Source organism: Sinohyriopsis cumingii, unplaced genomic scaffold (assembly GCF_028554795.1).
Source record: "Sinohyriopsis cumingii isolate HCF-2022 unplaced genomic scaffold, ASM2855479v2 utg001527l, whole genome shotgun sequence".
Lineage (NCBI taxonomy): Eukaryota > Metazoa > Mollusca > Bivalvia > Unionida > Unionidae > Sinohyriopsis > Sinohyriopsis cumingii.
This window is the reverse complement of record NW_028316012.1, coordinates 368,712-396,250: the sequence shown is the minus strand read 5'-3', so window position 1 is coordinate 396,250 and position 27,539 is coordinate 368,712. Positions and strand designations below refer to the sequence as shown.

General features: G+C 37.7%; 1 long non-coding RNA gene across 1 annotated transcript; it reads right to left on the bottom strand.

Moving 5' to 3' along the window:
* Window positions 1-6,240: 6,240 nt before the first annotated feature.
* On the bottom strand, window positions 6,241-15,290 carry LOC149771991 (uncharacterized). The gene is made up of 2 exons (XR_016418045.1): window positions 14,867-15,290; window positions 6,241-6,728 (listed from the first exon to the last, which is right to left on the bottom strand). It is a non-coding gene; the product is annotated as an uncharacterized LOC149771991 (long non-coding RNA).
* Window positions 15,291-27,539: the final 12,249 nt, after the last annotated feature.

Sequence of the window (27,539 nt, the reverse complement as noted above, 5' to 3'; positions counted from 1 at the left end):
GAAATAAGGAACAGCGTTTAGGGAGAGAGACGGGACTGTCTGAAAACAGAAGTCCGAGGATAAAAAAGGACGAGGTCAGAATAATATTACCAGGAAGTCCATGAAGGGCAAAGCATAGAGCTTAGGAAGATGATGAACTAGGAGACATCGATATACAATCAAGGAACGTAGGTGATGCAAATCGGTCGTGGACATTGCGCTCTTTTCACCTCTCGTTATGATGATGAAATAAATCCGAATCGGACACTTCTGTTAAATTATAATAATGTAATCTAACTTGAATTGGAATTGCCTTTATTAATTTGTTTTAATTAAATTTGTTACTTTCTTGTCAAAGGGGGCTCGTATTGCTTTATTTATTCCCAGTATTCACGCTCAGTTCTCTGTTGAAATTATATTCTTCTTTCACTCCCGCCGGGCTATAACAACGAGGGAGTTCATCCTCTAGATAACTTGAGCCAAATCCAATTAACCATCCCTCTTGCTAAGAGGGCGACGTTTCAGTTTGTTTGTATTTGTGTCCTCAGTGTCAATATTTTCTCATTTTCTGCAAGAGCTCATTGTCGGATCCAAATTCACCAGATAGCCGGTCCAGTGAGAACCTAGTTATCCCTTATGTAGTTCTGTGGTACGTTATCAGTGGAAGGTCATTTAGTATTTGTTTATTAACACAACTTTATCTGCTATATATCAGCGGACGACGGGGGTGGGGGCAATATAATAAGCGGAACATACGCTTATCTTTTTTGGACGGGACTGTCATTTACTGTTTCTTGGGATGGTGGGTATAGTGGAGGTCAGTAAATATGTTCATATATTTTGTATCAATTAGCTATGAAAGTTTAATCATTTTTAAAAAAAAATAACTTCAATTGCAGTCTTAATTCAGTATGTCAACCCTCATTACTAGTTATATCTAGTATTTACTATTAATACTACTTTTATAGTACTATTTCTTTAACTATTCCAAAAATGTGCATGAATACGAATTAAAAGTATTGATTTCTTTCATAACACGGTTTAGTCACGGGTAGATTTTCCAGATATAATAGCATTAGAAAGTATGGAAGTCGCATGATAATGTTATAATGTACTGTATTGAATGAAATGCTGTCTGTTTTCAGTAAATCACTATAAGATGCATACTGATATATTTGTTGACATAAAAGCAGCCCATTCTGTTACATGCTTCTTCTGTAAAGTCATGTGGCAAAGGTTGGTCATTCGACAATCCAGCTTCTTCAGGTTCTTTTATGAACAGTTTGTCAAATAGATTACACGGTTCTGCTAATGTAAACATTTATTCCAGTGCAATAACCAGACGTTCCAACATCATATAAATGTACTGTTATCGTGGCCGCGGGTGTTACAGCATGTGCATCCGTTCCCTATCGATGGATCTTCCGTCAAAGTGACTAATATAACAATGGATTGTATAGAGGTGTGTATTTTTTTTTAAAGAATCGCAATTACATTTTTAAATTTACAATTTAGTTCGAATTTGTTGAGGGATTGTTTTAAAATTTCTTTCAATCGATTATTGACTTTACCGGAGACCTATCCTTTATTGACTGTATCTAGAAGATATATATCTCCAATGGTGCAAATATTTTGTAAAGATGATTTCACAATACATTCGGTCTTAGTCGGCGTGATACGTAAACCTTAAGTTTGGCCCACGGGTTAGACTCTCCATAAAATGATGACTGCACGAGATGGAATCTGCTCTGTTCGGAGCATAAATTGAATTTTAAGTATGACTCGCTCTCTTAACGGTTAGAAACACATAGAGAGCTATGATAACGCACGGTCAAGAAATGCGACGAACAAAGGATAGTTTTTACGAAGTTGTGGGCCATTTGAAACAGGTGTAATAACATGATATTTTCCAGAATATTTATTAATAAAGGCGGTCAAGAGAGAATTATTCAGTGGGAGTTACACAATATTTGGCGGTTAAAGGAGGAATTCTGACTGGCTAAGCTAAACTGGGCTTGGTGGAGCGGGTATGTTTCCAGACGGAATTCAACCTGTAAGAAATTCCACTAAAGAAATTAATCAGTCTAAGATACTGAGGCGAACCAGAATTTTGCCCCGGGAAATATAAGATTTCTCTTTCAGTTGTCTAAGTACGCGTGTCGGAAAATCGGGAACACTAAGGGTCCGAGATTAGGCTTAGTTACGTTGGTCATTTATAACCACAGCTTAGAAATAATAGTGTGTGAGAGATATAATCACGTCGCGGTCTCCGATGGAATGCGAGAGCAGCTATAAATAAAAATTATCGAAAACAGGGTCGTTAGTGTGTATGAGGCTGCGAGCTGACCATAGCTAGTTCTATTGAATATCGAAAGACGATATATGACGCAAAAAAGAGTGTGAATATTTTTTGGATCCAAGGAGAGGAAAAACCTGACACGTACTTAGGTTGGGTACTACATTTTTTATTTTAAGGAGATTAGCTCCGTAACTGACGGCACAGAGGAAAGAGAGCGCAGTCTGCAACCAAGAGAATGATGACCGGAAGACGTTAGGAGAAAGAGAAAGGAGGACAGAAATATAAAATTAGCGACCTTGCAGCAACAGTGATTTAGAAAAGAGCAGAAGCACCAGGTGATGACATTTTATACATATCAGGTTTTTTCGTATTCTCCTCAGATCTACAAATATTCCATCTCTTTTCTGCCAGATATCTTCTACCGAAATTCAACAAAATTGGCTAATATAATTCGCCTAATACACAAACAACCTACTCTCATAAATCAGTCCCTTGTTAGCGGCTTCCACAATCTTAATTGAGTACCATGACATAATTAGCCCTCTCTGACACTATAATTGCCCTGCTTTGCTATACATGTACCAGCTTGCCAATCAGTCGACAGAGGTTCTTAATGCTGCACCATCGTTTTAGTTGAAAAGATTTCACAATTTAATTACACACGAATTAATCGACTTCGTTCCTTGTCATTAATATGTTACTTTGCTGATTAGGGATTTGTTGATATACATCCTCAGACATAGGAAAATCAGCATAAATGATACATATCATTAAAGACAGATATTTTACATATTTAGATACTTTGCGTCAGAAAAAATACATGAAATTTTACTAAATGATTTCTTTTACATACATACAACTAAATACGAACTCATTCATATAGCAAAATTTCTTATGACATCCTTGCAACACAACTCGTAAAACATGCACTATTTTTTCTGTATTCAAGGTGAAATTGAAGCTTGAATTTAAAAGTGAATAATTTCAACAATTAATTACAAATTTACATCAATGAATATACATTGCATAGAATTGAGCCTAACCTTGTGTATTAGCAGATAAATACTTGCTATTCTCCGGAGTCAACAATCCCCTTTCGCAGAAACAAACTTCCACTGATTAGTTCCATAAGGGCGACTATTCTAAAACCCCTGGATTCCGTATGGGAACACACAATCCCTGAACCAATCAAGATTACTACCTTACCCACCAAGATCTTTATCAGTCCCAACGAAGTCAGAATAAAATCCTATACTACCTGTATTAATAACTATTCTGGAAAATATAATATTATGACACTTGTTTGAAATAGACCACAACTTGCTACAATTCGCTCCTGGTTTATATCAATTCTGGACAATTTACCACTATGACTTTACATTAAATTGTACCCTTGTCTGTTATTAGTGTTTATAGCTGAATCCTAATTCAAATTCATGTATCGTCCCAAGCAGAACAGTCTATGTCCCTCACAGTAAACAATGTGTTGCAGGACTGGCCAATACATTAATCTTAATGTTTACGTGTCACACTGACCACAACCAAATTCTGCACCACTACATTGAATTACCTTTCCGTCTTTTGTTTGCAGTTGAATGTGGATTCTAACTTAATTTTAAATATGGAAAACTGGATAGAGATTACGTTTTGAAAGTTACATAGCTGTGAGTTGTAAGCCTAACGTGCACATCGGATGGGAATGGATCCATGAAGCGGCTTCGTATTTACCAGTGTATAGATTAAACGTGTAATCATTTTCACAAACATATGCAGACATATTGGTTTCAGGATCTCAGACGTTTCTCTGAAATAAGTAAACGAAATCGTCTTTCTCAGCTCTTATGTCAACGTTCATACATATATATGCATGCATATATACATCCAAACATCAATGATCAGCAATTAACTAATAATGTACATATGCTTCTCTCTGAACAAAAGATTATTACGCAATCCAATCAATTAAAAATCATTAATATATTTTGTCAGGATCATTATGAGGATGAATGCCATTCCCATTATAACTTCCCACCATCTCTCTCTCTCTCTCTCTCTCTCTCTCTCTCTCACTCTATTTCTCTCTCTCTCTCTCTCTCTCTCCCCGGTCAAAACACCGATGGAGAAAAAATATTTAGATCAGTATAACTGTTTAATAAATTTGACAAAGGGATAAAAACGGAACCGAATGCAACGTGTTGAACTAAACAACGTTTGTCATGGGACTGTAGATGCATGTCAGTAAATGTAACTCAACCAGTCTGTAAGTCAGCAGTTATAAAAAGTTATCTTCGTACCTTCGTTTTAGACTACCATGATATCTAATAATAATGATACAATTTTTTGACAAGTAAATATAAGGCACAAAAACGTATCCGTGCTACTTCTTAATTTCTAAATTAAACACTGTTCTGATTGTTTAAAAAGCACATAGTTAAATCATTTTAGAAGTCAGGAAGACAAGGAATGTTATATTTGGAGCATTTGCGTCGAACGTACTTGAGAAATCCACTGTGTCGCAGTATTGCAAAACATAAATTGTTCTCCTTCTCTCCACTAAAGCCATGAGCACATCTAGTTCAACCCATTTAACAGTTGACAACGCAGAACTGTCATTTTTAACGTTTGCTTGTCATTTACAGAAGATACGTAAGAAAAATAATGATCATTTTTACCAAAGATCACAAGATACATTACTGACAGAAAAACAGTAAAACCTGCTCGTGTATTTCAAACTATAATCTGTAATCCTTTCTCCACTGAGTTGTTGGTGAAGTCTTAATGATTATATCATTCAAACAGCGGAGAGATATCTAATGAGGAACAAAACAAGGCGGACATTTCGCTTGAGATCGACACCATATTGACGAACGAATGAACAGAAGCACGGTAATATGGATATATTGATCCTTGTGACTCTAACAGTTATAAAAATTTTTGTTCTCAAAACAAAATTAATAATCACGGCTGTGTAAATGCTTACAATATTCTTAATAATTGCGACACTGCGATATGAATATGCAGTTTGTCCTCTCGTCCAAATAGTTTTTAGTTTCTTTTTAAGTCTGTAATAATTGCCAACGTGAAAGCAAAGTCACGACAGTGTAATCACTAGAACTATCAGTTGAAAACAGTAGAAAAGTAATCATGCTCGACCTGGCCTAAAAAATCAAAAGTATCAGTTCCTACTTTAACTTCAGCGTTAGGAATGCCTGAATAGTGAATAGTAAGTTCATAATTTATAATGAACGACGTTCCGTAATCACCTATTTCAACTGCGTACAATACGTGTGATACAACGAATCCAACTGCGCAAACTCATGGGAGGAGGGCCGGAGAGGAGGACCGGAGAGAACAATTAAAGCGTATAGCGCATTCGATTCAGATATAACAACAAGGCTATCGGTGATTGGTGCATTGTACAATAGAAGCAACTTCTGTCAGACCTAAAAATAGGTGAGTCTCTTGGCTACGTGTAACATTATCTTAATTTATATGTAGTTAATATTTTGTATTTATTATTATTTAATCATGTCACTTAAATTGTACCTCTGTAACATAACAATATTACCCATGCCAGATTTGGGTAGAGTTATATCCCTTATGTCATTTGGAGTTATGGTTCTGTCTTCGTCACAAAGACAACCAAAGACTGCGTTCTAGGACATTGTTTCACACTCTTGCTGAAGGAGAATAGATAATATTTTCAAATATTTACATTGTGTTTGTCGAAAATCAATCGGTCAAGTGATACCATGGGTTTACAACTATAAAAACATTGAAAATGGTAGACAGGTTTAATAAAGTTTTCGTCTTTGTTATCAGTTAGCTTTGTATATGTCTATCAAGAAAAGTTTACTATATCATTACCTTTGCAAATGGTTGTTAACTAAGTTACTTATACCAGAAAAATTACAGAAATAAAGGGAAATCGAAATTCAATAAATACGAAGCCAAACTCGAAATGATAGTTGGAATCCATGCAATTTATTTCCATGTGAAACAAAACTAATTGCTGCCACAATTTCCATTCTAAAAACTTGAAAAAGATACAAGGTGTATGAAAAATGATAATATAATAATATACTGTTCTAACTACGGTTAGTGATCCTACAATGTTTTATCTCTGCAATGACCGTGTCTATAATCTACCTTTCGCTTGTTTCCAGAAGGCAAAGAAAGAATTATTACACATAATCTTCATGTTAAGACGTCATTGCCCTTGTGGTCCTGGAGCAATACCAACGAGACGTATGTCAGAAATGCATCTGCATTCTTGCTTGCCTGGAACTTGGACGCAACGACCAAACGAATCACTACATTTTCTGCTTTGACCACTCTTTTCAAAACAACGGCCAAACGCATACCAGCACAGCCGTCCGTCCGTCTCAGCTATGAGTGTTACACAGAGGAGAAGGAGAATCACAGAAGATGACTTCATCTTGACCAGGATCTGAAATGGAAATTTGTATTAGACAACTCGTTAAGTACACTTTCTGCATTGCGTATAATGTCGCTTTAATGTCATATCCAGCCCATCCACGGCTTTTGTTTTAATACCAATCTGTAGTCTGCCAAAAATATGTGAAAAATCAAAGAATATTTATAGGTTACTGCATTTATATGGGAAAATATGAACCAGTTTTGGGATGGAATACTGCACGACCTTGGGAGTGTGGTATATCCTTCCGAGAAAACGAGTTCATATTTTCCCATACAAAGTCAGTAACCTTTTCATTATATGCTCATTTTTTTATTCTACCTAAAGTTTAATTATATAACACAATACACTACAAGAAACAACGTAAATGAATGTATGCTGCATTCCAAACTAAATACACAAGCGCATATTCATCATTACACAAATCAACATTATTACTGCGCACATAACTCCGACCAGATAAATTTGAACTTAGTCGCGCGCTCGACATAACTTTCGAAAGAAAATGACGTGTCTAGTTAAAATTGAAATTTGGAGTCATATTGTGAATGAATGTGTATTGCAACAACTTTTCCATTTGATCTCGAATGAATAGATGTTGCTATTTTTTCTCGATTCTATGAAATTTCGTGATTATTGACTGGATTTGTATGTGATGATTCCACATGAAATACATGAGATTTAATAAGCTAGGGAAAAGCGTGTTGACATCTGCAAATGTGTTTCTGTTTCTGTCATTGAATGTCTGAAATCATAATGTGGGAAAAATATGCAATTATCAAAAAGACGCTATGGAATTGAATGCTTATTTAATTTTGAGTGCAGTAAGGAGGATGCAATTGCACTTATCATCGAAATTACAGCACAATTTCGAAATGTGTACTCCAGATTGAAAATCTATGACATGGCTCATGTAATTCGGATTTGCAGAATTAAGAAAATACATTTTGAGGAAATTCAGGACGTAAAACTGAAAGTATATTTTATTTTGTCGATCTTATCACCAGCTAAAGAAGAAAGTATATGACTTGTCACTTGTATGTTATTTGTAAGGACATTATCTTGCGTCTGTTATATAATGTAGCTAGCCTAAATCCGTAACATTGTATCAACGCGGAATGTGCCAAAGCAGCTGGTATGTGGCAGTCCACAAAACATCTGTTTTAGTTCATTCAGAAACAAATTTAAACAACCACAACGTAAAGAGCCTCTTCCGCGAGTGTACATGATTTGTGTACAAAATCAAAAGTGCTGGCGTCAGCGTCCATTGTTTTGTACAACAGAAAGTAGTTCCTTTATGCACGTGAATGCTATATGTGTATTTTCGCGCGAGTTCAGTATCGGGTAATATTGAACGATTCTGATAATGTAAAGTTAACGGGGAAAAAAATGAGCATATACTAAATCTTTTTCCTTTAAATATTCAGTAAAATGGGTCAGTATGACAACCTTGGTACACGCAAAAGACCACTTTATCTAATTCCTCCAAAAACTAAAAGCAAACGCATTGACAATTGAAAATGTCTTAATAGCCAAGGCACATCTACACTACTAAAATATTATATGCATCAACCTTCAATGATATATCTTAACCGTTTTGGAGCTTTGCCGCGAGATAAAAGTGCGGATACTGTCTGGATAGACGGGCAAGCGTACAGAAGCATGATCAGCACTTCCATACCAATAAAATTTACTATATGTACTAAGATTCATTGCCAATATCTTAAATAAATTTGTAGTTCTACTCCTGAAATGAAAGCGCGAATCATACATGAATGTAATGATAAACAGGTGTAAAATATGTTAAAAACATTGAAATTGAAGATTTGCGTATAGCAAGCCATGTAACACTAGTCCAAAAGGTCTACCAAGTTTCACCTAGGTATTTTGAATGCTTTGTGAGTTTGTCCCCTGAAACTAAAGCGCAGTAAATGGACCCATAGTTAACACAACAAACAAAACATCACATGTATTGCAATTAAAGAACAATGAATATCAAACGGTACCATTTAGTCTAATGTATGTGCCATATCATATCAACACCGCTTCTCTAATGTGTGTCCCATGTCACATTAACATCGCTCGTCTAATATATGTCATGAAACATTTACACCACCAGATTAATATATGTGTGCCATACCACATCTACACCACTAGCCTAATATGTGTGCGTCATATTGCATATACAACACTAGTCTAATGTATGTGCCATATCACATCTACACCACTAATCAGATATGTGTGCAAACATATATACACCACTACTCTTATAAGTGCCATATCACACCTACACCATTAGTATAATATGTGTGCTATATCACATATGCACCACTATTCTAATACGTGTGCCATATCACATTGACACCGCTAGTGTAATATATGCGCCATATTACACCTACACCACTAGTCTAGTGTGTGTCATATCACATTTTCAATACTAATTTAATGTGTATGTCATAAAGCATCTACACCTCTGAATTAATATATGTATGCCATATCACATCTATACCACTAGACTAATATGTCGGTCATATTACAGCTACACCATTAGTCTAATATGTGTCAGATCACATCTGCACCCCTATTATACTATATGTCATATCACATCTACACCACTAGACTAATATGTGTATTATATAATATATACAACACTAGTCGAATATGCGTCATATTACATTTAGCACCATTTAGTCTAATATGTGAGATATATCTCACATATGTCTAAAACGATTGAAAAATCGACATAAATACAATTACTGAGTCTTAATACTTGTGAATAGTGAAAGTCACACCTTGACTACTACATTATTTAGTGTACTAAATTTCATATGGACTGAAAATTATAATCCGGAAATGAAAGACAAAGTGTTGAGAATGGTTTAGTGAAAAGTAGGACGGAAAAATTAATAAAAACACAAATATGTTGAAACTGAAGAATCGTGATTTGCAAAAGTTATTACGGTACCAATATTATAATGTTTATACCAAGTTACCTTGATATACATGTACTTTGAACTGTGCGAACGTTAAGATCCAGACAAGAAGGTGTTGATCTTCGTTGGTTGAAAGGATGTACAGAGAAAATGTACGAAAACATTGCAATATTAAAAGGGAGAATTGCGATTTGTTCTTTAGCACTCGTAATGCGTTGCTATATGACATTTCACTGAGGTATTATGAACTATTTGATAGGTACACTCTGTAAACGAATATGTAGATAATGTATGAACAGAACGAGAAAAGGACAAAAGCATAAATCTGCGTCAATAAATCATGGCAATTTTCCTAAGGGTGCAAGGAACAGTGTTTATGCACAAATTTAATGTCGCATTCATCTCAAATCAACAACAAAAATAAAATACATAAATGTGGAAAAAAAGTCCTAAATTGTGGATAGCTGTATTAAAACATGGCATTGAATAATATTCACTTGACCACATAAATCAATGACAGTCAGAGCACCTGAAGTTTATGCATCCCTACCATAAATGTATACCTGCTTTTTATTTCCGAAGATCATTTGGGGCACATGTGACGCTCACAGCGAAAACACAAACCCTTTCCTAGGTGATAGTTTTGCAAAACATTGTGTACTAAACAGGTTGATGCAATTCAAAATAATTGCCATCCATGGCGTTTTGGAGAAATTGTACTTGACCTGAACCCACCTTGTCTACTGCTATGGGTGGCTAGCTCATATTCCTAGCTAACTATTGGTATTTCACTGTCTACATATTGTAAAAAAAAACATCTTGGAGGTAAACATGCCTCACATCAATTTCAAGAATAAAGCAAGACCCCAAAAACCTAATTCACACACACACACACACACACACACACACACACATATATATATATATATATATATATATATATATAATGATTAATCAATAATAACTGAAAATGCCATACCAAGGCCTTAAGTTACGAAATTTGACAGGGGATAATATACGAAAATATCCACAGTCATCCATTTGTGCCAATGTAAATACAAACAGACTTTGTGGTATCACGGGGTTTTTTAATGGCGGCCGGCGGTGACAGCGGTATCATGCTACTTCCGAACGATTCATTTTCTGTTGGTGTAGAGATTATATGAAACATCTCCTGCATGCTACATGTAATAAATTAAATTTAAGCAGGACTTTCTTTTTAATTTTGAATTAGTGTATCTAAGTCAGATAACAGCAGGCGTAGGGTAATAGATGATCATGAACAAGATGATGATAAATGTGATGGTTGTGGTGACATTTGCGGCGGCGATGGATACGACAATGACTCCAGCAACAATGTTAAATATGATAAAAATGTTGGTTGGTTAGTTTCTTTCGGCACTTGCAATATTTTTCGCTATATCATGCGGAGGAATTGGGCGCGATTACTCTTGCCCATCCGGGCTGGCCTGGCCTGTACTGCTTTTGAAGCCCGTACGCCGTACCAGCTAAGCTACCGGGACTGCTGACATCATGATTTCATATAGAAATAGGCGCAAGACAATAACTGTAAAACGTGGAAAGTATTGATGCAAAGAGATGAACTCTGACTATGGCCGCAAAGATAAATACGACAGAAGAAAAAAGAATAAACGGTCAGAAGGAATACCTGAATTGACGCAATGCAATGTGAAATATTTTCACTTTATCTCAGCATGCCTTACACAGGATTCCGTTTGCCAGGACTGATCTCTAGTTTCACTTATTCTGAGTATACAAAATCCTGACAATAATAACGGATAGACACACAGACAATTGACATAGATATTACCGGAGATATCTGCGAAATGTTTTCTTCAAAAAGGACAGGAAAATAAACTATGTACTACTACTGTACAGCTATTCCAAAGCACTTGACCTACAACCGGTTTTCAGGTTTTACATCAGACGTCTGATGATTCATGGCTTCGAAAGAGAGTGGATTATATTTCATTCTTACGAACAGCTTCCTTCTAGTTCAGCCTTATGTAGTTCCGCCCTATGTTTACAGTGTGGTACGTTATCAGTGGGAGGTCATGAAGTATTTCCTTAGTAACACGACTCTGATTTTTATGTCTATCCGTGAGGGGTGCAACATAGATTCATACAGATGGGAGGGGTGGGGAATTTCATTTCGGTTTCTTGGGATGGTGCGTTTAAGTGGTGGTTGCTCAAACATTTTGGTACTTTGTGCTCAGTATACCTTGAACATATGCTATATTTGACGCTCAATTCGCTATTAACAATAAATCTGATAACTCTCTTAGTTTAGCATGGTAACCGACATTTCTGGTACTTTATATTGTTTACTATTAATGCTATATTTTAGTACTAGCGCTTTAACTATTCCAAACGTGCATACACAATGTGACTGTTCGTGTCAGGATTCAGTCATGGGAACATACAATAGCATTAGCAAGTCTTTATGGAATAACTGTCAGTCACATGCCAGGTTTTGCTCTTGTGATTCAGTCAAACATTGATTGTTCTCTTTAAATCACCATATGCTGTTCAACTTATATTTGGAGATAAAAAGACAGACATTCTGCCGTTCTATTTCAAAATGAAACTTTTACACGTTTCCCCTGGACAGTAATATGACAAAGGTAATTCAATCGACTCAAAACCGCCCAGGCTATTTCAGGTTATCACCACCTTGTCAAATAGCTTACTCATTTCTACAAAGTTCGACTAAATTCAACATGTATACCATTATACTAACCACACGTTCATGTACATGTACTGTTAAATTAGGCACGGGTGCTGCAGCTTGTGCATCCGTTCTCGAATAGATGGATATTCCACAAATGTTGTTAATATAAGGACGGACGCTAGAGAAGTGCAGATCATCTTTTTTAATTGCAAATATATTGCTAAATTTATCATATGTTTCGAACATCTGCATTTAGTGCTCATTTGACTTTCAGAGATTTTCTTGTGTTTGAAATATTCCAAACAGATTGACTTTCTTTTTTAATTTCTTTCTCTAAGAGCCAGCTATCCCCCTATTGTATATAATACCTAGATCTTATTAACTGTATCTCAGACCTACCTAATCCTTATCCATATATATATAAGGAGTATTACAGCCAGTGGTGCAAGTCGGAACGTCAGATACTTCCTCTTTGGCTCTGACAGGAAAAATGGGAAAATGACGGAGTTTTCAAACCTGAGCTATCATAAAAATAAACTGAGATAGTGAACTAATAGCTTAAAATACCACGTGATTGTACAGTGCTCGGTAATTAAATTAGCGTATATTGTAAACGAAGGGGGGCTGTGGGCTAGAAACTTGTAAACATCGGTATCGCTCAACTGAAAATAAAGTTCAGCGAGTTATAACAGATATTGTGGAGAAATATTCTGCTGTCAGATACGAGATACAGACAACATGAAAAGGTTCCGAAATATAGTAAACTGTTGCAATAATGAGTTGTTTAGTCAATCGGACATTTGATGATGATGATGATGATGATGATGCGTTTAATGACGATCATTACTTCACAGTAGTGATGGCGATGACGAAGAAGAGCAGGAGATGAATATTGTTAATGATGACCCGGAAAAAGATGATGATGATGAGGAGGAGGATAAATCTGGCATCGATGATTTTAAATGATGTTAAATTTGTCTGATGGTTTTGATGGTAAAGGAATAAATTTTAACGTACGCACGAGTTCTGATAACGAACATATTTTATAAATATAATATTTTATAAATATTATATTTGCTTGATATTTACATGCTGAAAAGCTCGTTAATGTTTATTATGAGCACGGTCTTAAACCTCTGCAAAAATATAAAAATGAAAATATCTACAATAATGCACAAATTACTGTAAAAACGATAACGAACTAATTTTAAAAAAGCTATAACACTTTTTTGTAAACTTGATATATAGAAAATAATACGCATTCCTACCCCTATATACAGATGATAGTTCATTTCTCAATAATGTGCAAATTAAACTTCACTGACGAAATAATTTTTTCAGGCATATACAGGTCTTGTGATTAGATAGGATGGTGTCCATTAGTCAGGTATTGTGATTAGATGGGGCGGTGTCCATTAGTCAGGTATTGTGATTAGATTGGGCGGTGTCCATTAGTCAGGTATTGTGATTAGATTGGGCGGTGTCCATTAGTCAGGCATTTTGATTAGATTGGGTTTTGTCCATTAGTTAGGTATTGTGATTAGATTGGGTGGTGTCCATTAGTCAGGTATTGTGATTAGATTGGACGGTGTCCATTAGTCAAGTCCATTTCTTTTCTAGCGAGGAATACATAGTAGAGCTTAAGTTCCCCGTCAAGGTGAAGAATGTTAATTCTGAACGGCTCTTCAACTATTTTGATATAAATTGACCAAAAAAATCTGAAACTTAAACACACGTGATTGTTCAAAATGAAACAATTACATAACACCGCCTATACAACAAACAAAAACGGACGGCAATGCACCACTTTTGAATTTGTTTCCTTCTACCGACATATTGTGCCATGTAAACAAAAGTCACTGCAGCTGAATTACATCCGAAGCTACTTTCTTGACCTTAAGAATCAGAGCGAGGACGTTCCAATAACATCTGTAAGTATGAAGGGCAATGAATGGTCTACATCAGAATCAGTTTAGCAATTCGAGAAGAAAAAAAACCTATATTTTTGCTACTTCTGAAATGACAGCCAAATTTCACTAAATGCAACGTTGACCACAGATTTTAGTTGGGCTAAAGGTTTACTATATTCGACATATGGCTGTTTAATTGAAACGATCCGAAATGCAGAAAATCCTCTATCAGCCAGTATTTTTTACATGACATAATTCAATGTAGAATGAAAAACAATTCAAATCTAAATCAACATATCTCTTTTTGAAGAAAAAAATGTTTGCTTCTTTCTTTCTTCTTGATCCAAAGCTTCATTAAGAAGAAATCACTAAACAAACAAAAGGCAAACATGGATTTAATGTGAAAGTCTATGCATCAGAGTTCGGTACCGAATGCGCACACAATGAGAAGTGCAGTAATATTTTCAGAAATGTACATATATGCAATGGTTCTAAATTCACTAATTACTGAAATGTTTCTTCTTTAGAATATGACCGATGGAATGTGTGTGTGTGTGTGTGTGTGTGTGTGCGCGCGCGTGAGAGAGAGAGAGAGAGAGAGAGAGAGAATATTACCACTATCTCTGTGCAGATGTAGTGCGAATCGCAGTCTGTTATAGAATACAACCACGGCTTGAAAACAGCGGCATTAAATATACAAATCTGGAAAACAGTCTTTGCGTCGTCCTTGGCCTTTGAAGCTGTTATCTGGGATTTGAATCTTTGAGTTGCATGTAAGTTTTTTTTTTATTTTTTGTATTACCGAGTTTACTTCCTATTTACATACTGGGGGGGGGGGGGGTACATCAAAACTGATGCACACCAAACAGGCTTTCCTGAAACTAAAAGTAAAGGAGCAACATATTTCCAAACTTGCATTCTGACAGAGCATTTTGCGAATCTAGTAAATATGAGTAAGTCACAGAGATATCTCAATCTTCGCTGATAAGACAGAACCAGGTTTCCAGAAAATACAGCTCAACGAAGAAAACTGACTTTATGCATGAGACCACATGATGTGTTACATATTTTAACACATAGACACAAATGTGCGTCCAAAATTTACACCACACTTAATCAATAAAGTTGTTAAGTTAATCAAATAGTTACTGTATAATAAGATGCTGAGGCGAACGATAAAGGATCGATGACACTGACGATTTATGCGACAAAACTATTGATTATGATAGAGTGAATTAAAATTTGGACGGAAAAGACAAAGATGAAGATGAATGAATAAAAGACGAATACGTGGAAAGTTTTCTAGAGTAAGTTTTCTTTACAGTTAGATGGTTAAAATTTTGCCATCCAAACGGTTAAAATATAGCCGGTTCAGGTGGCTTCATCCCTTATTCCTACACCTGTTGACACTCCAACATAACGATATTTATGTATACTCCGCGGACACTAATCAGTCAGCAAATGGTTTTGGGCGGTTATCCGTCATTTTCATGAATTAGTTTTAACCTGAATGACCTGCAATTTTAGTGCAAGTAACCTTTGTGGAGCAGATCCAACAGTTAGGTGAAATTCCAACCGCTCTGGTCCGAAGGTAGGATCGAAACTAGTAACCGTTATCTGGCGAGTCTGATTAAGATTGTGAGGATTTGAGTCTGTGGCCAAAAACAATTTTAATGCCCTAAATATTCATAAATAAATCAGTTATAATACCTTGCTTTAGATTACAACATAATCGTTTCCCTTGTTATTAGAATATACAAATTAAGCACAACCATTTAGTTAGTATTTGATTAGGCTACATAAACTTTAGACTTTAACGATTGGTTCAATGTACATTGTGAACATCATACAGTTCACTACTGGATATCCTACTTTACAATGGAGACGTGATCAAAGTATAACATTACTATAACACTCATGTGTGGTGAAATGTATGAATTTTAATCGTAGACAAAAATTGTCTTTAATAGTACTTATCTGGAAAAGGTTCCAAAATATCAGAATTTTCTAGAAAATAATTGTTCATCTAATTTTATGTCACACATTATTTTGTTACATTTACGGTTGGAATACAGATATAATTATACAGATAAATCAACACAAGTCAGTATTTTCTTTAGAAAGAAATATATACAGTCTTTGTCGATTTTGTAACCTTTGTTCAAACAAATACGTTTAAGGTTTTCCCTTTTTCTTAAAAATTGAAATATTTTTAAAATTATATCAAGTGAGTGATTTGACAATTGAAAGTTAGCCTATATAATTAGATCTGTACATTATCTGTATGCGACATGTATATATATTCAAGTCAAATTTTATTTTGTGCCTTGTTATGAATATTTGATGAGCTCCGTTTTGTGCCAAACATTCAATCGTTTACAAATCGGCTATCATTTATTGTTTTCAAGCCGATGTCAAAGGGACAATTTCATTAAGTGATAAGTGTAAATATATAATTCGTGAATTTGTTTTGAATGGTGTTATTTGAAATGGGGGCAATTGTTGTTAATGATTACCGTGCACTAAAATTTATTACAACGCGCGATCAGTCAGTACAAATGTTGCGCACAAACACAAACAAAAAGTCAATCCATCTTTTGCACCACCAAGCTGTGTGTATCATCTGTTAATTACGTGATAATTACAAATGACCGATAAATGCTAATTGTTTTGGCAAATAACTAAATGGATAAAGATAAGTGTTCTCAAATTATTCTCCAAGATGGTTTTAAGGATGCTTTGCAAAGATTGTTTTAATGCGTGTCGCTAAATTCAAGGCGAATAAGTTAGAACTGTTCATTAAACGGATACAATTTTTCAGCTGTGGGCATACATAAATCAATTCAAAAAGTCTAAATGTCATTTATGTTGATGAACTTAAGGAGCTGAGTCTGATTCGAAAAGGAGAAAAGAAACATTTTCCAATATTAATAATAATAATGATAATAGTAATGAGAATAATAATGCTACTAATAATCTTTATCAGCGATGATAACATATTTTGTCATGAGATATCCACACGCCATATGGTACTCAATTTCTAAGACAGGTTATGTCAAGATACAAGTTCTATAAATATTACACTCAACTATTCTCGCACAAGGACTCTGAAAATATCAAATGAAATAATATGTGTAACTATAATGGTCAGCAGATATGTATATAAAAAGGTAGACACATTTTAGCATGTCAGAGGTCATATCTACAACATGAACATTTTATTTATTTACACAACATGTTACAGTTCGTTATTTGGTGGCGTAACAAAAATAGTTATAACTGGGCAGGAAAGATATTATGCAATGAGGTTAGAAATGAAACAACTGAAGGGTAATGACATTTAAATGCTCTTCATGATGATAGACGTTAGTGTATTTTCCGTCTGGGGAATCGTGTAGCATTGAGCCAAGACGTATTGCAGTTTGTCCATTTCAGGAATGACAAATACAATGTTTTTTTTTTTATATGAGTGCCTGCTGTAACAGGAGCTCTGTCTCGTTTCGTTGTTTGGCATTGTCTGATATTTGACTGTTCTTCCAGGCCCCTTTCCATTATTCCGTTTCGTTCTTGTCGGTATACGTTCTTCCCAAGACACATGTCCTCTTTGGAGTTGTTAATTTGGACGATGCTACGTTTGGTACTGCGAATGTCGCCCACCAATGATACTTTTCTGCATCTGATCTATTTTGGAGGGGAACATTATGTCATGTAAAATGTAATTTTTCTATCGGGGATGTGAAAATTGGTATAGGATTGCAACAAGTGTCGAATTTTGTCTATAACTTTGGAATGTGTCAATTCTGTCAGAGTGCTAATCTCGATTGAGACTCGTGTCTTCAAACTGTCGTGATAGATAGAGAATCACAAATGATCATTTGTTTGGCGTGGCATCGTTGTTACAATTTATTTTACAAAGAGTCACACAAATCAGTGATGAAACCTTCAACTTTCTTGGGTGGCACTTCAGACTTTTTCTCTTTAAGTTTCTCCATGTAGGTGAAGCGGTGGTTCTAACATTTTGAAAGTGGAATTTGCATCTTTCGAAGGTGTTAAAAAATTTCGGGAGCTACTGAATGATTTTCATTTTGGGTAGCCTCTGCTGTTCTTGTGGCAGTCGTAGAAGGTGTGTGTTAAAATTTGCTCCTGTCGTCTTCAAAGTTACTAGCATGAATTTGAGGCAACACTTCATCTCGTGTGTATGACGCGATATGTCACGTTGTTTACTCTTAATTTCATCACCTTTCTCATTGAAGTGGTGCGATAGTTTCATCGTGATTGCAAAATTGCATTCGACTAGTTTCAGCACGCAGCCAACACTGATATACATATATAAGGCTAATGTCTTGCATTCATATTATTCACTTATTCACTGAGTTCTCAAACATCAAAAAGATGGAAGAGTCAACGTTCTGGTCAGAGATTTAACACAACAGATCGTTGTTGCGATCATAATTTTAGAGGGAGTCATACGATGGTATACTTAAGAGAAGACGGACTACTCCTCCTATCGAGATAAAAGTAAATGTACTTGCAATATCGGTCAGTAGAAAGGACATTGGACGCTAGAATCCCCCACATTGTCAATGTGAAGGAACGGCAGGAGAAAATAGGCAAATGTCCAGATACTTGTTACCATTGTCAAACGTTAGGACATTGGTCATCATAAAGGCAAAAAAAAGAACAAACAAATGAAACAATAGGAAGATCTGAGGTCTACCAAAAATAAAGATATCATTTCCGTTATGAAGGCAAAACGTCATAACACGAGAAGACAGCAAAATAGGAAGAACCGGCGGCGGTTATGAAATTCAAAAGGAGGAAAGGAGAGTAAAAGGAGAAGACAATGGACATTAATACTGCGTTGTGAAATTTTCATTGTTATTTCTAAAAAGATAATATAAGAAGGAAATAGTCCTCTTTGTGTTCATTTGTCATACTATGGATACACACACACACACACGCAGACGTAGTAATGGATGGGTTGAAATTCTTGGCAACGTCTTTCTCTTGTGTCGATTTAAAAAAAATGATACAATTGTATCAGATACTTTAACCCTTCTAAAATGTCTTGTTGCACACTCAACGTATGAATTTTACTGCCATTCGTTATTCCTTCACACTTTCTTCTTTTTCTTCTTCTTCTTCTTCTTCTTTTTCACGTGTTCTTCTTTCCTGTTCTAGCTGCTGGTGAATCACACATTGACATCGACACAGACATAGGACAAATACATAGATTATTGAACATAAATATATCACACGTAACATAAAATCGACTAAAATAATTTTAAGCAATTGAAATCTTTTCGAAACATATGAGTGGCTCTGAAAAGGGCTTTTGGTTTGTTTGTTAACATCCTTCCGTTAACATAGACGGCATAGTACAGATCTTCGCTTCCTCAAACTTCGTCTGACTTCTGGACGGTAGATTAAGACTCTCTTCAGACAGCCATGTCTCTCCACATGGATCCATAGTCTGGGCTGAACAGCACCGACGATAAGAGGGTAGACGGTTTTACGTTAGTCCACATCTTGTGACGAGAACAGCTGAAGTGAATGAAGTGAACCGCGGATATTTATAGTGGAAGAGCGGATCGAAACGGATTGAGTTTTTTCACCAATCCCAATACGCGTTAAAAAAAAATTTTAATCACCGTGCTGAGTCTGTCTTCTAATCCGAAGAGAGCTGCCTGTGACGTCACAGTCCCTATATAATTGCGCTAGCGTCTCTTAGCAGTGAATCAAGGCAACTGAGTTAGAACATGATGGAAACGAAGAAGACGATGAATTGGTGTGCACAGGCTGTGGAGACAAAAAGTGACGGCATAGCAGCGGCTACCAAAAAGTAAACACGGTCTTACTTCCAGAAGAGACCAATTTTGATTGAGATTTCTTTGCAAGAATTTGTTCCGGTACCAGTACTTTGCCACCTTCTCCTTCCGTACCACACGTCGAGGATTTTAAACGGAGACAGAAAGATGGATTTAGTAAGTTTTTGCAACAGCAGAAAGAAGCAGAACAAGCTTTTCTCCTTCAACAGCAACAGCGAGAAGAAGAGGCAAGGAGGAAACGACATTAAGAAGAGGAAGCAGAGAAGGACCAAGGTCTAGGCCAGAGGGAGTACGGTGAAAATCAAACGGTGACGGTACTCTTAAATATTTGGCAGAGTTAAGGAGTCTGAAAATGTATCACACTTCTTTATTACGGCCCATGAGATAAAGGCCTTCCGAGCCAAACAGCCTAATCCTGTTCACACACCTACTACGCCTGAGATTCCCATCCTGAAACCCTCTCTTCCACCTGCTCCTGTTGCTTCTTAGGACAGTCTGAAGAACTATGTACTTTTCCTTGACAATGATAACATGTATCTAGTATTTTGTCTTGACACCTATCTTGCTTTTATGTTGGTCTGGACACTCTGAAGACCAATGCCATTTCTTCTGACAGATATAGCAAGTATCTTGAATTTTATCTCGGAAGGACTAGGAGTAACCTTCGTATGACACCTTGCAAAGATCTGATCAGATGTTTGAGCTGTATTGTCTTTTCGATCCTTCTGGTAAGTTTGAGATTGAAATGAATACTTGGAGGAAAGGTTCTATCTCTTTAAATAGGGAAGACACTGGCCCGACATGTATATAAAGGGTCTATCGAGTTTACAATGTAGTCATTTGACATTTTTGCAGCCAAGATCAAACAATCGCATCATTTAGTTTAGACGGGAGAAGAAAATACGAGTGCATTGCCCTGCTTGTGGACAAGGCATAAGTACCAATAATGCCAAGGTTCACGTATGTCGAAGAGAGAAGCGATGTCACATTTGTCACCAAATCGTGGACTTGGAACACTAATGCTTCATTCAAAAATACCATTCCAAACATGAAGAGGAAGATGACCAGAAGAAAGGCAATTTCATCCTTTTCGAGTTCGAATGCATGCAAGAGACCGGTATTCACATTTATAATTTCTGCGAGGCTCATCGAGCGTGAGGGAAGTGCATCCAAGAGCATATCTTACATCATTGCCTTCAATGCAGCAACATTCCTAGAGGAAGTGAAAAAAACTTTCATCGACCGAACACGCTGGCCGAATTCGCCCAATGAATCTTAGACCCCATCGACGAGATGTAAAGTCAAGAGGACATCGAACATTACGGAGATTGTCATCATCATGCCACGGTGATGGCTGACAATTTCTCAGGATACGATGAGCAATTTCTTCTCAGATACTATACGGAACAAAGTAGCTAACGTCCTAAAGTGACTTTGAACGGAGCCAGAGTGATTTCCATTCAAGTGGGACAAGTGTAGTTTAAGGATTCGACGAGATACTTGGCCATGCCTTTGAGTATATTGCCTAAAACGTTTGGAAAGACAAAAATGGCCAAAGCTATTTCCGCACTTATTCAATACCGAAGCCAATCAACTCGCCGTTCTGCCCCAATTTCCTGATGCTCACTACTACAACCCTGACAACATGCGCACCGAACAACAAGAAGCTTTATACGCTTGCTATCACACTCACACCTCAGACCTCTTTAACATTTAAAAATAAATAATAAAGTATTGTCGTTCCTACGTAGACATTTTACGGCCTTCCTGGGGAAAATTTCGAGGACTCTTCATGGAACACGGAGGGATCTATCCTTTGAAAGACGCCTGCACTATTACCAAATCGTGTTCCATGATATACAGGAAACGATTCATTCCCGAAAACACCCGGGCTGTCATATGCCCTCAAATGACCACGTTTGTCAAACGTCAATAATTGGTCAAAGCCCTACGCTGGCGACATTACCTTTGCGACAAGAAAGACAAGTTGATCTAACATGCCCGCAACGGAGGAAGCTAAAAGACCATTGGAACGTATTCGGTACATGGCTGGGGCATAGAAATCCCTCAGATCATTTACGAGTTTAACGGTTGCTTATGTCACGGATTTCCCATCTGCTACCCTCAACGTGACACCAAACATCAGTTTTTACAAGGTACCATGGAAGACTAGTACCAGGCCACTTTTAAGCGGCACTTGAAGTTAGAAAAGCAAAGATACCAAGTGGTGGAAATGTGGGAACACGAGTACGATCACGTTTGTAAAGGTCTCGTAGACTACCCCAGGCTGGGGTGGGTTGCTCACAGTATTATCTTTAATTATTACAGAAGACCCACCCTGGCTCGTTTTGTTAGAAATTCAAGTAGTGATAGAGATGCAAAGCTCCGAGCCCCCTGTCAGCGATGCAGACAGTTAAATTACTGAATACACAAAAGGTGAAATTCAAATAAACAACAAATGTAATGCCATTCAATAACAGATAGTTATTCCTCAAATGAAATTCATTATTCAAAACCATATCACTCGTCTTTCACTCGACCAAGTGACTGCCTATTTCATCATCTGACTTAGTGTGATAGATTTTCCTCATGTCCTTTTATTTCTACACCTCTGTAGTATTTCTTGTCTGGTACCCAGTACCCCTTCAGTCCAACAACCACCTCCTTCACCGCTCCATTTCCGTTCTCTCCTTTTCTTGTCTCCCAGAGACTCGGGACTAACTGTACCAGGGTATTTTCATTCTCTGTCTCATACAGCTCCTCCGATCCCTAAAAGCTTACTATCCGAAGCGCCTTTGTAATTCCCAAAAAAACAATTTTCCCGCCAATTTCAAATGACGTAGGAGTAGCTTAGAACTTCTTTATTTAATTCCCGAAACCATCTTTCGATGGAGTTAGCGACTACAAACGTTTAGTTTCAAGACACTAGATTTACTTGCAATTCTAATGATGGCCACGCCTTGCTCATTTCCTAGTGGATGTCGATTCACCCATCGTCTACATAATTAGCAGACCTTGCCCCTCCCCGGCAGTCTGTCAAGGGTGGATTTACGACCCCCACTTGATGTTCCTTTGAGCCCAACACCGGCAATGCATGCAACTTACCTGTGAATTTCACGTAACCAGGAAAGGCTCCAGTAACAAGTTCATAGGGCCATGTTATATACAACTGGCTTCCCACCCGTCCTTTTGATGTCGGCTTACACTATCGTAACACAAGCAGGCCGGCCGGCTGTGTACACATCGCTTCGACACTCACTGTTTGCAAGGCTGACACTCGCAACATTTATGAAGTGAAGAATTAGCTTCAGTGTCTAGCATATGCAATCTAGCAATATGGCTATTGTTCCTTACGTATAACGTGACACCGTTTGAAAACAAATCCCGTGTTTAAACTCATCGTTGAAAGTTACAATTTGGTGGACCCACTGAGCCCTCGGAACAGTTTCTACAGACGATGGACGATTGCCACCTATTTCCTGTACCATGCCGACGAGTAAAAAGAAGACGAAATCAAATACCTGGATGTGTGATCGTTGTAAGCATGTGTGCAAATATTGTTACATTTCGCAGGGCACCCGCATTGCTCACGGAACACATATACATGGAAAACATTCTACAATTTGAAGTATTGATTAAATGTAAAGTCTTGCCTCCCACGAATTTGTACCATCTCGTTTCACACCACCATTGCCAAGCAAAACTGATATTTCCTTTGTACCTTAGTTGTGCCGCAACATCTAAGACCGACCTTGTCGGCACACTCAGGAATAACGCGCCTCGACGGAAACGGGGGTCGGCGTGGTAAAGTTTAAAACTCTGGACCTAGGATACCAGCTGTTAGAAGTGTACGAAATTTACCCCTTTCCCAAGACAGAAAAATACCACAAGGGTGACGAGACTCAGAAAGGCATTTTCACAGATTACGTGGATGCTTTTCTGAAACTGAAACAAGATGTCAGCGTCTATCCTTCCTGGTGCCAGACTCCCGAAGACCAAGACAAATTGAAAGAAAAATAATGGAAGCAGGAAAGCATCACTTTAGACCACATTTAGACAAACGAAGGAAGGCGAACGTTTGCCAAAACGATCTTGAATTGGTTGTGGGGCAAATTGGCGCAACGGCCGTGTTTACCCAAGACGGAGTATTTGTGCGAACCTTTCCGCTTGTTCCAGATGATTCAATCCAAACCAAAGCCATTAAACACGTGTAGGTCCTTCGTGAGAACTTGATCCTGGTCACTTACGAAGAAGAACTTGAGTTTGTAGAGAACGACGATTTGGAATTAACATCATCCAGCCTTCGTCACAGCCCATGCTCGCTTAAAATTGTACGAAGCTTTAGAACTGTTGGGAGATCGTGTGCTTTATTTTGGCACAAACAGTTGCATCTACATCGATCGGCTGGGTCAATGTCACCCTGTTATGGAAGGAAACCGTTTAGGAGCCTGGACGGACAAGCACCCGTACGACATGATTCTAAGTTTTGCTAGTGGCGGTCCCACAATTTATGGTTAAGAATGCAGGGACCCAAAATGAAAAGTGCACACGGAGTGTAAAGTGAAAGGATTGTCTCTTAATTATGGCACCAGTCAAGTGGTGAACTTTGGGTTATTGAAAGAAACCTTGAAGACTGGAGAGGATCGAGATCTTAAAGGGACCACCCATCAACAAAAGGAACAATTCCATCCGCTTTGTCACCTATGTTGGAACCTCTGGTACCTGAATAGTATAAGAGAAATGATTCCTTTGTAAAGACATTCCATCGGTCAGACATTGTTGGACTGGATGATGACCAGAAAACTTCGGTTGCTACTCATCCTCCTATTTACAAGGTAGTCATAAAACATCAAATTCAAACGGAAGAATTAAAAGATTGCCAAATCTTTTACGCTACCAAATTCTATTAGTAGAGGAAACTTATGTGCGGTGTTTGACGTGTGAACTAGTGACTAAACGACTTGGATACGATGATGGAATACGATCAAATCTGCAAAAAGATATAAAAACTGACTGCCATGCCCCGATCTTTATCACTCGTGATATATCAGATTCCGTGGAATGAAAACAATGACCGTTATCAGACTGTCGTGGATTACCAAATTTATTTAAGAGCACGGTATCCAATGATTCTGAATCGTCGTGTAGTGTGTCTGATTGACCTGCTTTCTGGGGTTTCGTTTATCAGTCGATTCGTTGTGGGGCCTGTACGGTCTGTACAGTGAGGTTCCGCCAAAAAACAAAAAACATGAAAGTGGTACCTTTAAATGTACAAAAGAGACTCATTCTGTTCAAAGCCTTGCGCTTTCATCTCCATACTTCTCGACCTCTGCGGCAAAAATAATCGTCAACTTTTAGACACCAAATATAGAAAATACCCATCCGTCAAAATAAAAAGATGTTTGTACAACAGGAGTATTTGTGCACCTGTTGTTAGCACCTTTGAAGAAAGGAGTATTTCCGCCCATTATTACAGGACTCGTAGGAGCTACTTCTGGGGAAAGATAAAAAAAAAAGGATCGAGAAAATAAAAGGAAAGGAACCTCTGGGTCCACAAAAGCCTCAGAGGTCACCTTTGCGAATCCGATGGAGGGACGAAAACGGACAGAAAAAACGGACCCCGAACTCTCTCCCAATCCACATTTGACCGAGATGTCACAGATACAACACGAATTGCAATCGTTGATGCATTGCAGCGATTTGTCAAAAACGGAGAAAACGCAAAGCTACGGTCACTTGTTGCAACGACTTCAACTCTTTCACCCTAAATCTTTACGCGAAACAGCCCTGCCAACTATGAAAATCTTTAAGGCCGTGATGAAAAGTCCACCACCACCACCAACATCATTCCCAACGACGACGACAGACGCGGCGCTACGGATGCCTGTGGAAGAAGATGCACGATATTCTTTCAAACATTGTCATCAGCTCCCATCCCAAGAAAGATTGCAGCATTAGTGTTGACCCCTTCTCCCACACCTCAGCAAAAAGAACTCAAAGCTTGGGTTATAAAGATGATTTCCACCATCTCTTCTTTCGAAAGAAGTCCAAAAGAAAGAAGGCAAGCCAGAAGTGGAAAAAGAAAGGAAACAAAAGCCATTCCAATACCGCCATCGCCACTACCGTCGCTTTCTACTCCCGTGACACATCGAACACGTAAACCTGTTCGAAACCACCCACTCGCCCCATCCAAATTAGAATCAGTGAAGAGAGGATAACCTATTACAAAAAGGAGAAGGTGTTAGCCAGCATTTTCTACGATACATCCCATCCTGCATGTCACGGAGGATTTCAGAAATTGTATCCCACTGCCAAAACCCACCTCAAAAGCGTCCGTTTACCTAAGTGCAAAGATGGTTACAAGAAAATGCCAAGTACACCTTACCCAAACTCATTCGACGAAAATGTTCTTGAAGTCGCACCAAAGTGGAGGACATCGGTCATCAACGGGAAGCTGATTAAGCTGATGTCTATCATTTGGCCACCTACAATTGTGGCTACAAATATATATATATATATTATGTTATCGACGTTTTTTTCCAAATTTGTCAGGGTCGTGCCATTGACTTCCAAATCGAGCAATGAGTTAGTGACAGCCTTCAAACCGGTATTGAAACAAACTGTTTTGTCACCCTCTTCGATGGAAAACCGACAAAGCCACCAGATGTCTTAACCAAGAAACAAAGAAACAAGACATTCATTTCAACGTACCTTGAAGGAATGCCGGTTGAAATATTTTACGCAGCGACAAACTCGCAAGTACATCGACGTCTTAATGCATCTGGTCAAAGCGTACGACCAATCGAATGTACTCCCCAATAAGTGACTCCCGACAAATGATCTGACTGTCTATGGGCGCCTGTTTGGTACGTTTCTGACTGGGGCTAGCCCCAAGAAAGCGTAATGGTAAACGGTTGGTTATTTGGTGCGCATTTGCAAAACCAATCGCAATTTCGAGAAAGGTTACTTACCCAATTGGACCACCGAAGTGTTTCGTGTCACTGGAAGAGTGGGTGGCCATCAGCGTGCCATCTATAAATTGGAAGACATAAACGGAGAAGTGATAACAGGAACGTTTTACTTGCGCCGAGTTACAATGCATGACCAAAAATGAAGACGAAGTGTACGATATCGAAAGCATTCTCGAACTAGGTACCCGTAAAGTGGGTAAATGACGTGTCAAAGAAGTCAAAGTACGTTGGAAAGGATACCCTCCCAGTTTTGACTATTGGATCGATGCTTCGCAAGTCATAGTCTATAAAAAGAAGTGACAGTCATGCCCTTCAACATAGCTTGAGCCACTATAGCAATGACCACTCCTTCATCCAATTCTCCTCTGAAAGATCTACATAAACGACTCTTGTGGGTGTGGTGTGGAGAACGTGAGCAGCAGAGGGGGCGAATCGGACATTTTGTCCAATCGTTATTTTGCTTAATTATTACTTTCTGCACTCAACGAT